General features: G+C 41.8%; 1 pseudogene across 1 annotated transcript; it reads right to left on the bottom strand.

Moving 5' to 3' along the window:
- Positions 1-8,836: 8,836 nt before the first annotated feature.
- Positions 8,837-9,568, bottom strand: LOC309544087 (cold-inducible RNA-binding protein-like; annotated as a pseudogene). The gene has a single exon. The product of its transcript is annotated as a cold-inducible RNA-binding protein-like (transcript).
- Positions 9,569-16,685: the final 7,117 nt, after the last annotated feature.

The following is a 16,685-nucleotide window of genomic DNA, read 5'->3' as shown; positions in this document are numbered from 1 at the left end:
AATAGCGGAATAGGAAATATGATCAAAAAAAGTGTATGTATCTCGCACGTACACAGCCACACTAGGCCCCAATTACTATTGTTTGTACCCCTAAAAGGCTAGATGAGGAGTAGGGGGGGTATGGAACAGGCAGCACCCTCAAACCTTCAGAAGTATGAGATGAACCCCAACAACTTGGAAAGGTGGATCTCTCTCACACGTACCAACACAGACTATCCCCCAATTTAACTGATCCCCAGAGGTTTTTGATTAAATAGCGGAATAGAAAATATGATCCCAAAAAAGTGTATGTATATCACACGTACACAACCACACTAGGCCCCAATTACTATTGTTTGTACCCCTAAAAGGCTAGGAGTAGGGGGAGTATGGAACAGGCAGCACCCTCAAACCTTCAGAAGTATGAGATGAACCCCAACAACTTGGAAAGGTGGATCTCTCTCACACGTACCAACACAGACTATCCCCCAATTTAACTGATCCCCAAAGGTTTTTGATTAAATAGCGGAATAGAAAATATGATCCCAAAAAAGTGTATGTATATCACACGTACACAACCACACTAGGCCCCAATTACTATTGTTTGTACCCCTAAAAGGCTAGGAGTAGGGGGAGTATGGAACAGGCAGCACCCTCAAACCTTCAGAAGTATGAGATGAACCCCAACAACTTGGAAAGGTGGATCTCTCTCACACGTACCAACACAGACTATCCCCCAATTTAACTGATCCCCAGAGGTTTTTGATTAAATAGCGGAATAGAAAATATGATCCCAAAAAAGTGTATGTATATCACACGTACACAACCACACTAGGCCCCAATTACTATTGTTTGTACCCCTAAAAGGCTAGGAGTAGGGGGAGTATGGAACAGGCAGCACCCTCAAACCTTCAGAAGTATGAGATGAACCCCAACAACTTGGAAAGGTGGATCTCTCTCACACGTACCAACACAGACTATCCCCCAATTTAACTGATCCCCAAAGGTTTTTGATTAAATAGCGGAATAGAAAATATGATCCCAAAAAAGTGTATGTATATCACACGTACACAACCACACTAGGCCCCAATTACTATTGTTTGTACCCCTAAAAGGCTAGGAGTAGGGGGAGTATGGAACAGGCAGCACCCTCAAACCTTCAGAAGTATGAGATGAACCCCAACAACTTGGAAAGGTGGATCTCTCTCACACGTACCAACACAGACTATCCCCCAATTTAACTGATCCCCAAAGGTTTTTGATTAAATAGCGGAATAGAAAATATGATCCCAAAAAAGTGTATGTATATCACACGTACACAACCACACTAGGCCCCAATTACTATTGTTTGTACCCCTAAAAGGCTAGGAGTAGGGGGAGTATGGAACAGGCAGCACCCTCAAACCTTCAGAAGTATGAGATGAACCCCAACAACTTGGAAAGGTGGATCTCTCTCACACGTACCAACACAGACTATCCCCCAATTTAACTGATCCCCAAAGGTTTTTGATTAAATAGCGGAATAGAAAATATGATCCCAAAAAAGTGTATGTATATCACACGTACACAACCACACTAGGCCCCAATTACTATTGTTTGTACCCCTAAAAGGCTAGGAGTAGGGGGAGTATGGAACAGGCAGCACCCTCAAACCTTCAGAAGTATGAGATGAACCTCAACAACTTGGAAAGGTGGATCTCTCTCACACGTACCAACACAGACTATCCCCCAATTTAACTGATCCCCAAAGGTTTTTGATTAAATAGCGGAATAGAAAATATGATCCCAAAAAAGTGTATGTATATCACACGTACACAACCACACTAGGCCCCAATTACTATTGTTTGTACCCCTAAAAGGCTAGGAGTAGGGGGAGTATGTAACAGGCAGCACCCTCAAACCTTCAGAAGTATGAGATGAACCCCAACAACTTGGAAAGGTGGATCTCTCTCACACGTACCAACACAGACTATCCCCCAATTTAACTGATCCCCAAAGGTTTTTGATTAAATAGCGGAATAGAAAATATGATCCCAAAAAAGTGTATGTATATCACACGTACACAACCACACTAGGCCCCAATTACTATTGTTTGTACCCCTAAAAGGCTAGGAGTAGGGGGAGTATGGAACAGGCAGCACCCTCAAACCTTCAGAAGTATGAGATGAACCCCAACAACTTGGAAAGGTGGATCTCTCTCACACGTACCAACACAGACTATCCCCCAATTTAACTGATCCCCAGAGGTTTTTGATTAAATAGCGGAATAGAAAATATGATCCCAAAAAAGTGTATGTATATCACACGTACACAACCACACTAGGCCCCAATTACTATTGTTTGTACCCCTAAAAGGCTAGGAGTAGGGGGAGTATGGAACAGGCAGCACCCTCAAACCTTCAGAAGTATGAGATGAACCCCAACAACTTGGAAAGGTGGATCTCTCTCACACGTACCAACACAGACTATCCCCCAATTTAACTGATCCCCAAAGGTTTTTGATTAAATAGCGGAATAGAAAATATGATCCCAAAAAAGTGTATGTATATCACACGTACACAACCACACTAGGCCCCAATTACTATTGTTTGTACCCCTAAAAGGCTAGGAGTAGGGGGAGTATGGAACAGGCAGCACCCTCAAACCTTCAGAAGTATGAGATGAACCCCAACAACTTGGAAAGGTGGATCTCTCTCACACGTACCAACACAGACTATCCCCCAATTTAACTGATCCCCAGAGGTTTTTGATTAAATAGCGGAATAGAAAATATGATCCCAAAAAAGTGTATGTATATCACACGTACACAACCACACTAGGCCCCAATTACTATTGTTTGTACCCCTAAAAGGCTAGGAGTAGGGGGAGTATGGAACAGGCAGCACCCTCAAACCTTCAGAAGTATGAGATGAACCCCAACAACTTGGAAAGGTGGATCTCTCTCACACGTACCAACACAGACTATCCCCCAATTTAACTGATCCCCAAAGGTTTTTGATTAAATAGCGGAATAGAAAATATGATCCCAAAAAAGTGTATGTATATCACACGTACACAACCACACTAGGCCCCAATTACTATTGTTTGTACCCCTAAAAGGCTAGGAGTAGGGGGAGTATGGAACAGGCAGCACCCTCAAACCTTCAGAAGTATGAGATGAACCCCAACAACTTGGAAAGGTGGATCTCTCTCACACGTACCAACACAGACTATCCCCCAATTTAACTGATCCCCAAAGGTTTTTGATTAAATAGCGGAATAGAAAATATGATCCCAAAAAAGTGTATGTATATCACACGTACACAACCACACTAGGCCCCAATTACTATTGTTTGTACCCCTAAAAGGCTAGGAGTAGGGGGAGTATGGAACAGGCAGCACCCTCAAACCTTCAGAAGTATGAGATGAACCCCAACAACTTGGAAAGGTGGATCTCTCTCACACGTACCAACACAGACTATCCCCCAATTTAACTGATCCCCAAAGGTTTTTGATTAAATAGCGGAATAGAAAATATGATCCCAAAAAAGTGTATGTATATCACACGTACACAACCACACTAGGCCCCAATTACTATTGTTTGTACCCCTAAAAGGCTAGGAGTAGGGGGAGTATGGAACAGGCAGCACCCTCAAACCTTCAGAAGTATGAGATGAACCCCAACAACTTGGAAAGGTGGATCTCTCTCACACGTACCAACACAGACTATCCCCCAATTTAACTGATCCCCAAAGGTTTTTGATTAAATAGCGGAATAGAAAATATGATCCCAAAAAAGTGTATGTATATCACACGTACACAACCACACTAGGCCCCAATTACTATTGTTTGTACCCCTAAAAGGCTAGGAGTAGGGGGAGTATGGAACAGGCAGCACCCTCAAACCTTCAGAAGTATGAGATGAACCCCAACAACTTGGAAAGGTGGATCTCTCTCACACGTACCAACACAGACTATCCCCCAATTTAACTGATCCCCAGAGGTTTTTGATTAAATAGCGGAATAGAAAATATGATCCCAAAAAAGTGTATGTATATCACACGTACACAACCACACTAGGCCCCAATTACTATTGTTTGTACCCCTAAAAGGCTAGGAGTAGGGGGAGTATGGAACAGGCAGCACCCTCAAACCTTCAGAAGTATGAGATGAACCCCAACAACTTGGAAAGGTGGATCTCTCTCACACGTACCAACACAGACTATCCCCCAATTTAACTGATCCCCAAAGGTTTTTGATTAAATAGCGGAATAGAAAATATGATCCCAAAAAAGTGTATGTATATCACACGTACACAACCACACTAGGCCCCAATTACTATTGTTTGTACCCCTAAAAGGCTAGGAGTAGGGGGAGTATGGAACAGGCAGCACCCTCAAACCTTCAGAAGTATGAGATGAACCCCAACAACTTGGAAAGGTGGATCTCTCTCACACGTACCAACACAGACTATCCCCCAATTTAACTGATCCCCAAAGGTTTTTGATTAAATAGCGGAATAGAAAATATGATCCCAAAAAAGTGTATGTATATCACACGTACACAACCACACTAGGCCCCAATTACTATTGTTTGTACCCCTAAAAGGCTAGGAGTAGGGGGAGTATGGAACAGGCAGCACCCTCAAACCTTCAGAAGTATGAGATGAACCCCAACAACTTGGAAAGGTGGATCTCTCTCACACGTACCAACACAGACTATCCCCCAATTTAACTGATCCCCAAAGGTTTTTGATTAAATAGCGGAATAGAAAATATGATCCCAAAAAAGTGTATGTATATCACACGTACACAACCACACTAGGCCCCAATTACTATTGTTTGTACCCCTAAAAGGCTAGATGAGGAGTAGGGGGAGTATGGAACAGGCAGCACCCTCAAACCTTCAGTATGAGATTGTGTTCACTGTACCCCACAAAGATTGAGTTCACTGCACCCCACAATGATTGTGTTCACTGCACCCCACAAAGATTGTGTTCACTGCACCTCACAAAGATTGTGTTCACTGTACCCCCCAAAGATTGTGTTCACTGCACCCCACAAAGATTCTGTTCACTGTACCCCACAAAGATTGTGTTCACTGCACCCCAAAAAGATTGTGTTCACTGCACCCCAAAAAGGATGTTGTTCACTGCACCCCAAAAAGGATGTTGTTCACTCCACTCCAAAAAGATTGTGTTCACTGCACCCCACAAAGATTGTGTTCACTGCACCCCAAAAAGATTGTGTTCACTGCACCCCAAAAATGATTTTGTTCACTGCACCCCAAAAAGGATTTTGTTCACTGCACCCCAAAAAGGATGTTGTTCACTCCACCCCAAAAAGATTGTGTTCACTGCACCCCAAAAAGATTGTGTTCACTGCACCCCACAAAGGATTTTGTTCACTGCACCCCAAAAAGATTGTGTTCACTGCACCCCAAAAAGGATGTTGTTCACTGCACCCCAAAAAGGATTTTGTTCACTGCACCCCAAAAAGATTGTGTTCACTGCACCCCACAAAGGATTTTGTTCACTGCACCCCACAAAGATTGTGTTCACTGCACACCAAAAAGGATTGTGTTCACTGCACCCCAAAAAGATTTTGTTCACTGCACCCCAAAAAGATTGTGTTCACTGCAGCCCAAAAAGATTGTGTTCACTGCAGCCCAAAAAGATTGTGTTCACTGCAGCCCAAAAAGATTGTGTTCACTGCAGCCCAAAAAGATTGTGTTCACTGCAGCTCACACACAGAAAAATGGATGTGGATCACTGACACCTGCCTATCTCCAATCCCACACCACACAGCAATATCGATTGTAGTTTGTAGAACACAGTTTCCCTAAAATTCAGCAGACTCTGTCCCTAACAGGATTGAGAAGAGATCGTAGATCAGGATTGAGTGCAGACCCCACCCCCCACACAGCAATATCGATTGTAGTTTGTAGAAGACACTGACCCTATATAATTCAGCAGACTCTATCCCTAAAATGCCTACAACTCGCCCTGCCTAAACACTCCGACCTGTCCCTCAATTCTATCCGGACACAAATGGTTTTTTCCTGCCTATCTTTCCCTAATCAGCAGCCAGCACGTTGATGTGTGCTCTGTCCCTGAATCTAAGCAGCATAATGACGCCGCTGCGGCTGCCTCGAACTTATAAAGACTTGGTCACATGCTTCAGACGGCCAATCACAGCTACTGAGACATTTGCAGGCATGGCTGGGATGGCTTAAGGCACACCAGTTAAACGATTGTTGATTGGCTGTTGAAAGCCCGCCATGAAAAGAGCGCCAAAGCATGCAAAACCCGGAAATAAAACGACCGAACACGGATTTTTACCCGAACATACAGTAAAGTGTCCGTGTCCGTGTTCGGGTACAAAAAATCCAATTATTCGGTACGAACACGAATAATACAGTCCGTGTTCGCTCAACACTACTAATGACTAGTATTTACTTTGGTCTCTCTACAGTTAATCTTATCCCCATTATTGACTTACAATACCTAGTTCTGCACTGTGTCTCTTTGAGGAGGCAGCCATCTTTGCCAAGAAGTAAGGGTTTGCTACCTTATATCGGCAATTCCTGTCTGATGACTGTGAAATCTGAGGAAGGGTAGGGTGATGATCAAGAAGCACAAACCCACAGAATGAATGAAGCAGAAGCAGAGAGATCCCTGCACTGATGATCTTTAGGTGCAGCTTTCTCTACAGCAAGGAGAACGGTGAGCATCACCATAATTACATCATCAAATCTCACGCCAGATTTACTGAAACTAGCCAGATGTAGCCATTTCTTAGTTATTCTGACACTCCAATATATGGAGTGTCAGAATATGAAGCTATGAAGCTATAGGCACAAGAAGAGCTATTATTCAGGAGGAATTTAATTTAAAAGCTAAAACTTTCGGGTTATTGTCTAGGCTATTTAGATGTTCCTTGTAAGATATCAGATCTTCACTTTTTTAGTTCAGGCTTTGCAGCTAACTGAAGCTTTACTTTAAAAATATTCATATATGCACCTTTATTTAATATACTTCATTTTCCTGAGCCTGACACTTCTCAGAGGTCGTCTGAGGTCTGACAGTTGCTACCTTGTTAACTACCCAACCTCACAATTTATCTCTCAACTTCAGAGAATGCATAACAGCATCATACAAAAGAACCCTGTAGTTACAAGGACTGTTGCCAACTACAGTGTTCTGTTAACTGACATTGCTATGCATCCTCAGGAGTGTCGAGGCAGTGCATGAGGATGAAAAAGTTCACAATAAAGCAAGTGCTTTAATTACTCTCTGCACTGGTCCAACACCTCTGCCCCTCCCTTCACTTCCCTACATAACGTTTTTTGTAGCTTTCAGAGGTAGAAGCGAAGGGGAATGCTAAATTGTAAGTTGAGTGACTCCTCTTAAGCTGGCCATACTGTTAGTAAAGGCCCCGCCATAGTGGAGATGCAGTTCCAAGGCGCACACATATGCACATGCGCCAGCCGAGAACGGGCCAAGCAGATGTGCACAGATGTGGGTACGCGCATTCGCGAACGTGCACCTGTCCCCAATACTGGTACCAAACGCCCTATTTAAATAGAGCTTCTGCACTGGCTAATTGCTGGTTTAGTTTTTGTAACCTTTCTTACGGAAGGAGTTTGCTAAGGGTACTGGCAAATTCCTCTAGCCCCTGAGGCTCGGGAAAAGTCGGCCTTCATCAACCCATTCGGCTTGTTCGAATTTACGGTCATGCCGTTTGGGATGACAGAAGTTGCAAGCCAGGATGAATTTGCACAGACATACCATCAAGGAACATAAAGCAAACTCCTTCTGTAAGAAAGGTTACAAAAATCAAACCATCAACACCAGCATAAACACAGCCTTGAAAACGCAAAGAGAAAATCTTCTCCAATACAAAGAGAAAAAAACAAATAACCGTGTACCTCTAGTCACCACATACAATCCAGCACTAGAAGGAATAAGAAAGATAATCAAAGATTTACAACCCATCATAACAGCGGATGAAACTCTGAAAGGAATATTCCAACAACCTCCAATACTGGCTTTCAGACAACCACCCAACCTCAAACATAAACTAATCAGGAGGAAACTTCATTGTGATTATGAAGTCACAAATAATGGGAGCAAACCCTGCCATAAAAAAACGCTGCAAACTGTGCAACCAGACCAATCTGTCTAAAAGTGTCACACACACAAATGGGACCTTTTCTTTTTTTTTTCGTTTCAGATGGTCTTTTAATAGGCTTCGTGAAGCCAAATGAAGAGTACAAGAAATTCATAACCACTTGATACAAATTTCTTCCAGTAAAAAAATTGACAAATATGAACAAATTGTTTCACAAACTTTTTGCAAGTGTTACTGGACAGATGGAGATAATGGGCTTTGTTAAGCCAAAGTACAAGAAATTGATAACCACCGATACAATTGGGCAAAAAACAAACCATTATAAACAAATTGTTTTAAACTTTTAGCAAATGTTACTGGAGAGATTGGGAAGGAGGTTCTCTTTAGGTATATCAAGGAGGTTAAGCCACTATTTACAGTGCACCCTGGCTCTGAGTCACCTTGTTACACTAAAGGAATGTGTCCTCAGGGTAATATAAAAAATTATAAGCATTTGGGGCCCATAAACCCCTGCAGTATGTACAACAGGAAACTCAAAAACTCATGTTGCATCAAAGATCAAGTCCAACAGCAAACTAATGCCTCAAGAAGCACCATCTACGAGAATGTTGCTGATGGAATGGATCCCCTCCAATGCACTCCACATAACTTTAAGGGAAACTTATGGAATGAGCCTCAAGGAAACTGCAAATGACAAGAAACGTTCCAGTCACTAAACATAAAACAGATTGCCAAAATAATAAAAAAAAAAAATTTAATAAAAAGCAGATAGGACAGCTGTTTCACAGTTTGAGGCAATTCTCAAATAGGTTTATAGAAAGTGAAGACAAATAGAACAAAATAGTACACATTGATTCAGCGAAGCTCCAAAAATCTTTATAAATACAGCCATTGGAAGGACGATCTTGAGTCAGGAAGGTATTTTACTCGTTGTGTGAGGCATAGCTGTCATAACTGTCTCTGTAGGAGCTTCCTCCTGAGCGATCCCCATAACCTTGACTCCTGCCACTGCTATAATAATCCCGGGATCCGCCATAGCCTCCACTTCTGTTGTCGAACCGGCTGCTTCCACCATATCCTCCACCACCTCCACCACGGCCTCTACCTCCACGGAAGAACCCTCTTCCTCCTCCAGATGAGCCGCCTCTGTAGCCTCCTCTCCTGTCGTTGGATGACTTTCCAGCCTGATCAACTCGAATCTGACGACCATCCAGTCTTGCCATTCATCCCCGCCATGGCATCTTTTGCATCTTCGGCATTTTCAAACGTGACAAAACCAAAGCCACGCGATCTCTTGGTCTCCCGATCCTTCACCACAACCACTTCAGATATGTGTCCGTATTTACCGAACACATCCTCCAGACTCTGCTCATTGGTATCAAAGCTCAGACCTCCAACAAAAAGCTTTCCCTCGTCAGACGACATGATGAGATCTTGTTCACGTGCAATTCAACAGTCACAGAGAAAACAGCAATGCGGAGTCCAAATGGGACCTTTAATATAACAGGATCATACAACTGCACCTCCAGTAATGTTGTGTACCTCATCCAATGCAAAAGATGTAGCAAAGGATCTTATGTAGGCGAAATAGGACAGAAGTTGCAAGCGAGGATGAATTTGCACAGACATACCATCAAGGAACATAAAGAAGATAGTTTCTGCACACCTGTGGGACATCATTTTTCACAACCGGACCACACTATAGAAGACCTCAATGTTTTAGTTCTTAAAGGGAATTTCAGAACTATCCAGGAAAGGAAAACTTTTGAATTAAGAATGATACTTCTTCACGGAGGTTTGCTTTCAGGATCTTATTAGCTCAAACCATAGGTTAATACAGTTTAAGTTTATCCATCATCTGCATTATACACCTCAGAAGTTGGTCTGTATGGGGGTAGCCCCGGGAGCCGCTTGCCCTAGGTGCGGCTGTCCTGCTGCGGACTTACTTCACATGTTCTGGTCTTGTCCCCATGTTAACGGTTACTGGACATCTATTTTTGCCTTTTTTACTGATAAATTGCACCTGTCGGTCCCTCTTACTCCTGAGGTTGGCCTGCTGGGTGTGTTGAATGACATTGTACATTGTGTACGCCCTAGGATCCTGCTCCGCATCCTACTGTTCTATGCCAGGAAACTTGTTTTATTACATTGGAAGAGGGTTGAACCGCCTACCATGCAGGAGTTCTATGCTTTGGTGCGCAGTGATGTTCCGCTTTATAAGATAATTTATAAGAGTAGAGGGTGTCCTAAAAAGTTCACTAATGTCTGGCAGCCTTGGCTTGATGTGGAAGACTCGTATTGGGCAGATGCCCCTCTGCCCTCCAGCTTATCTATCGACTGAATCTGAGTAGCCCAGGATGTTATGCGGTTTATATTTTTTTATTACATGAGATGTATGTTCTATACCCCCCCCCCCCTTTTTTGGGGGGTGGGTACCTGGAGGTAGGGGACGGTGTGTGATTGTGGTTGTGTTGGTGTGTATGGTGTGGTTAGTCTTGTTGGTGTGTTCTTTTCTCCCTTCCCACCCCCCCCTCATCACTGTGACAACCGGTTGGGAGTGTAGCCTCGCAGTTGCTTGGTCCTCCTGGCTCTTTGTGGTACGCATCCCATTTTTTGCCCTTCCCCCCTTGATTTGGGCCGTGTGGTCCCTCTCTATTCCCCCCCTTCCCCCCTCCTGTGGTGTTAGGTTGAGATGTCCTCTGATACCCTTGTGTAATTTACATGCTTGCCTTACACTTGTTTTATGGGCGATGTTGCCCTTGTGTTTTCTTTTTGTTACTGTTATGCAAAAATTTAAATAAACACCTTTTAAAAAAGAATGATACTTCTTTTTGACACAAAAAATAACGGTTTAAATTTAGATATGGGTTTCCTTACTCATTATCCTACAGTTTTACGACCCCCTCTGTGACTATCCCCCCCCCCCCCCACCTTCCCCCCTGTCTTTAGCTCTCCCTCTGTCTTATCTCACTAACTATGCTAGTTTTATTACCATTGCCAGTTAAATTTGTTTATGTTTGTTTGGTTTTCTCTTTTTTTTCCTTTGGCTTAGAGATTGTGTGTTTTTTTTACCATTCTGCTAAACATTTTGTTAATCAGTACTGCTTGGATCTTGATGAAGGGGACATACCCCGAAAGCTTGTCCTGAAAAATTGTATGTTAGTGCAAATAAAAAAAGTATAATGGACAGTACTCAATTGTCTCTGTCATTTTACATTAAGAACTTTAGTTGAGTGCAAGATGGAAAATTTTTATAGAGTGAAGGAATTACTTACAGTAAGTGTGGTTTTTGTTCAGGAATTACATTCATTCCAAATGGAATGTTAAAAGTAAAGAAACTTTTGTAGTACTGACAGTTGTCCAGTCATCAAATGTACAAACAATTTTTGTATGAAAATCTACTAGTGTATTGCCAGCTTAAGACTGCACAATGAAAACAATTAAACAAATTAATATTTACACAAATTCCTCTACAAACTCTATGGAAAGGTATATTGCCTTGCATTTAATAATTTTATTTACTTATTTTAATTATGTAGTGATTTTGGTTGGGATTTGTTATCTAGTGTTTATCTAATATTTTAAATATTCTTTACAGCTGTGTAATAATTATTCTGTTACCTTGTACATAATTTTTGCTGTCTTGGTAAGGTTTTCTGTTTAGCTACAGTTTCAAACGCCCTCCAGAAAAAAAAAATTCACATGAGAACTTCATGAGATTGTTTTGGCCTAAGCAAGGAACCAGAAAGCAACTGAAAAATTTTAAAAAATGGTTACCAGTTTAGAGATACAAAGGAGGTCTTTTGCTAGATTTATTGCTCGCGCTCTGACAATCAAGGCGATACCTCACATATGTGATTTGAACACTGTTTACATTTGCACTTTCCTTGGTGCGCGAGCACACGGGGACGGGGACGCTTTAAAACATTTTTTTACCTATTTATTTAATTTTCACTGTTCCTTTAAAAAAAAAAAAATTACTTTTATTGCTATTACAAGGAATGTAAACATCTCTTGTAACAGTAATAGGCAGTGACAGGTACTCTTTATAGAGGGATCTGGGGTCTAAAAGACTCCAAATCCATCCTTTGCACTTAAAAGTATTCAAAACACCAAATTCAGCAATTTTGAATACTGTCACTTTTTTAAAATTGGGGCCGTTGGAAGCCGAGTACACCGGAAGTTGCAATGTTGTAACGTCGCTTCCGGGTTACTTCCCCAGAGACCCGATTGAAGCCGAATAAGGCTTCATTCGGGACTCTGACCAGCCGGCAGATGTGCCGGCTGGTCGTTCGGGTCTCCCAGTTGGACTGGAGACCCGGGCAGAGTGGCGGAAGGCGGTGGGAGGGGAGGGGGCATCGGTTGTTATTACCAGAAAGCTGATCGCCGGCTCTAAAAAACGGTACTGGGGTGATGCCTCCAGCTGCAGACATCATCCTAATACAACCACGTCTTCAAGCCTACGTACAGGTACGTCAGTTTCACTATAAATGCATAGCTGGCTGGCATTTTAGTCCCTATTATGATATTGATATCCCCTTTCCTCCACTCCTTCCCCTTTTTTAGGGTTAACAAGGTATATGTAAAAAATGTATACAGTTGTTCTATTTAAAGCTGATTTTTAGAAAAACAGCTAAACGCACAAAACAAACACATACATGGTAGACATTTTTACTGCTCCTAGGCCTTGTCCCTCCCCCAGCTTGTGACTGGACTGTGAAAGGAGAAGCAATAGACTGATGAACGCATCTCTCTGGCACCCTGCTTTCACCTCCTATCAGCATTCTCCTTGTTAGCATATGGGCACAGCTGATTGGCTCCTTCTCTCTCTCTCTCAGTCTGAGCTCTGTTATACAAGGAGTTACAAGCTAATATCAGGACAAATCCAGGTAATTCTTTTATTTAAAAAAAATAAAAAAATATGTATAAATTTATACAGAACTGCATTAATGTGTATCTTTTATATTTGCCTGGAGTTCAGCTTTAAAAACTATAAAAAAAAAAAAATATAGCTCTACATGGTAAGTCTAAGCTCTATATTAGTACATATTTTCTATATTTTATATTATCTATATTGTTGTGCTGATGATGATAATATTAGGCATTTGTTAAAACACAAAAATGTGCTCCATCACGTTTGCTTAAAGGGTAACTCCACTTTTGTGGGAAAAAATAGCAAAAAAAGAAAAATAATAAAGTCATATTGTAATTGAATGTTATTAAAAATGACCTTTCCTTTTCAATCTACAGCCGCTGTGATTTTCGGAAAATGCAATGCAATATGGCTACCAGGAATTGTTCTGTACACAGAATGTTTACTGACCACCCCCCATAAACATAATTTCCTGCTTGTGTGATTGGCTCTCCAATTTTCCCAGAAATCTCCCTAAGATACATATCAGATTTCAGGCATCGCCTACAACAATAATGTCATTTATGGTGAGATACTCCCAAGAGAAACATGACTAAAGGGATCCAGGCCCAGCAGATTTCCTCATTAGTGCTCTGAAGGCACCACAGCTGATAGATAATTATGAAACCACTTCCATTACACCCACTCAGTCAGCACAGAGGCACAAAGGAACAAATAGTGATTTCCTGAGAATGACAAAAGGTAGGAATCTGTAAGGTTGTTATAATGCTTGCAAAGTACATAGATCACCCAGAGGGGAATGTTTTTTTCTCAACAAAAGTAGAGTTACTCTCTAAATATATTTGAACTAAAATCTTTCCTTCTTCCCCCTTTCAGAATGTTGTCCATAGTAAAACTGCATGATGTACTCAAACTTGCAGCTGTACGGACTCTTGGAAAGGACTTCAGAAATGAAGAGGAAGGTCACCTAATTATACTGCTCAGTGTCATACAGTAGCTCGTTTCATATGCCTGCAGGCCATCATATTTTCTAAAGCAGATAAGAGAGTAACACAAGAACTTTCCACGCCTGGAAGTTTTACAACTAAAAATCACAGTGTGCCAATTCCTAACTGAGTTTACGATTTCTGCAATCATCTCAGTCTTCATCAGTTGGAAATAGTTTAATCCTCTCAAATAAGACGAGAAGATGAGCTGTTTTCTGGAGAACATTACATTTCCCGACAGCAGTGTTTCCAGTCTAACTAACAAAATCATAGGTGTTAAAAGCTTTCACCCAATTCTCCCATTATGTACAGTGAGTGACAACATAAACCCTGAATCATACATTTTGTAATCACCTAAACAAAGGTTTAGGGTTATTTGGTTACCTTTATCGATCGCTGGACTAAGTTTCATTTTTCTTAACACACATTGATTGTTACCATAATGGTACAAGAGTCAATTTCCTGTTAAACTTCACATTAGTTCGGTATTTTATGTGAAATGTTGAATCTGCCCACAGGCTCAAAGAAATATTTAATCAAGTGAGTAGTTTAGCCATTTCATTACACATACACCATACATCGTAGTATTGCATCCCCAGCCTATAGAGCTTTGAGAGGAAATCATTACACCACTATCTGCTTTGACTCCAGAACATTCTTATGGGCCATACACACTATAAGATTTTCTGAAGACTTTTTCCTTTAGACTTACCAAAACCATATAATATGAGGTTAAACATAAACACTTTCAATTTGTATGCAATCTGGCAGGCCCTTACACTACATAGAAAAGGTAAATCTGAAGGAAAAAGTCTTCAGAAAATCTTATAGTGTGTATGGCCCTTTAGGCTACATACACACAGCTGGACAGCAGCGGCCAGGGAAGGTCGCCACCAAGAATTAGTAGATTCATGTTGGCGGTTCTAAATGTTGCCTGAACACACTGGGGTTGGTTTACTAAAACTGGAGCGTGCAAAAGCTGGTGCAGCTCTGCATAGAAACCAATCAGCTTTCAGGTTTTATTGTCAAAGCTTAAAGAAAAAAGAGGAAGCTCCACTTGTGCCCCCCACCTCTGCTGTCACATTTGATACCTTTTGGGGGGAGCGGGTACCTGGTTTTGATAGATACCTGCTCCCATTTATGGCACAGTTCGGTCCCCCTCCTTCTTCCCCCCCAGCTGGCCCATTTATAAAGCACAGTGAAGATGGCGCTGGCAGCACCCTAGAGCCGATTGAAAAATTGTCTCAGGTGACAACATCACTGGATCCCTGGACAGGTAAGTGCCCTTATGTTAAACGTCAGCAGCTACAGTATTTATAGCTGCTGACTTTTAACTTTTTTTCTGAAGGAGTCTGAAGCTCCCCCTTAAAGTGATTGTAAATGATCACCTTGTAAAACAAACCATTCAGTTTGAAATAGAAATGAAAGGCAAACATCTGTGTATAGATATATAAAAAAAAAACATTCTAAATACCGTTTTTACCCCTTTCTTATAAGTGATCACATTCCCTCTGTTCTCAGCTGCATAAGTGCTGGGGGGGAGGAGAAACAAAAGCTCACTGAGCCAGTAAATGGCTGTGCAGGTGGGGCATGTCGGGAAATGTCTGATTACTAGAGGAGAGCAGGCTGAGTTCCCAGCACAGCTAGAGAACTCACCACATTATGCTCTCCTGCTTAGTGTGGTCAGTTTTTAATAGGAAGGCAAAGGAGGAACTAGTGGGAACACTGGGGATTTCACGCAAACGAAACAATACAAAGAAAAGAGGATACTTTTTCATACAAGTACATGGTACCAGTCACATATTAGGAATATGAAATGCTGGAATAATAAAGGCTTTAGCTCAACAAGCTGAAGTTAGAAGCTGATTGACTACCATGCACAGCTGCACCAGATTCTGAATGCACCATTTTTAGTAAATCTCCCCCACTGTGTGCTATCAGCAGCAGCTGTATGTGGCAGCTGTCAGATTTGTACTCTGAGTGCATACATGTGAATAGAGCTGACTGATCCTGGGCTAGCCAATGTGCATCCAGCATCTGCTTTTCTGCATTGTTTTGTCAGCACACAAAAAGCCACAGCTAATCAGCAAGTTTGTATTGTCCGGACATGGCATTTAGCAGCCTCTGAACACAGCAAATTGTCTTCACCCATGCAGTCTTGTGAATGTAGCCCTAGTGAACATAACGATAAGACAAAAGAAGCATGTCAAACACTATGGCCCTGTTCACACCTGATGATTTAAATTGTGTGTGGAATTGCCGTGATTCCAGAATTCCAGCAAAACGCGGGACACATTTGTGATATCATTATTTGTTAATGGCACCCCAAATGTGGTGCAAACTTGCCACTATTGTCGAACAACAAAATGCACTAAAATTGTGGCAAAAATCCCAATGCCAAACGCTCCTGGCTCTGTGCCAAGATTTGGCTGTGTAGCAGTTGTCGCTGCGCTACGCTCAGGTGTGAATGGAGCCTAAGTGGTTAGTTTACTAAAACTAGAGAGTGCAAAATCTGGTGCAGCTTGGCATAGAAACCAATCGGCTTCCAGGCTTTTTTGTCAAGCTTCATTGCACAAGCTGAAATTAGAAGCTGATTGGCTACCAATCACAGCTGCATCAGATTTTGCACTCTCTAGTTTTAGCAAATCAACCCCTAAATGCTTTCGAGTGGCATGCATTTTAGCTGCTTTTGAGTACCTCCAAACTTTCTGTAATTTGCATTTATGTTAACTTATA

This window comes from Pelophylax lessonae, assembly GCF_965119305.1.
Source record: "Pelophylax lessonae genome assembly, contig: HAP1_SCAFFOLD_889, whole genome shotgun sequence".
Classification (NCBI taxonomy): domain Eukaryota; kingdom Metazoa; phylum Chordata; class Amphibia; order Anura; family Ranidae; genus Pelophylax; species Pelophylax lessonae.
Note: the sequence above shows the minus strand (reverse complement) of the source record. Positions and strands in the feature narration are given on the sequence as shown.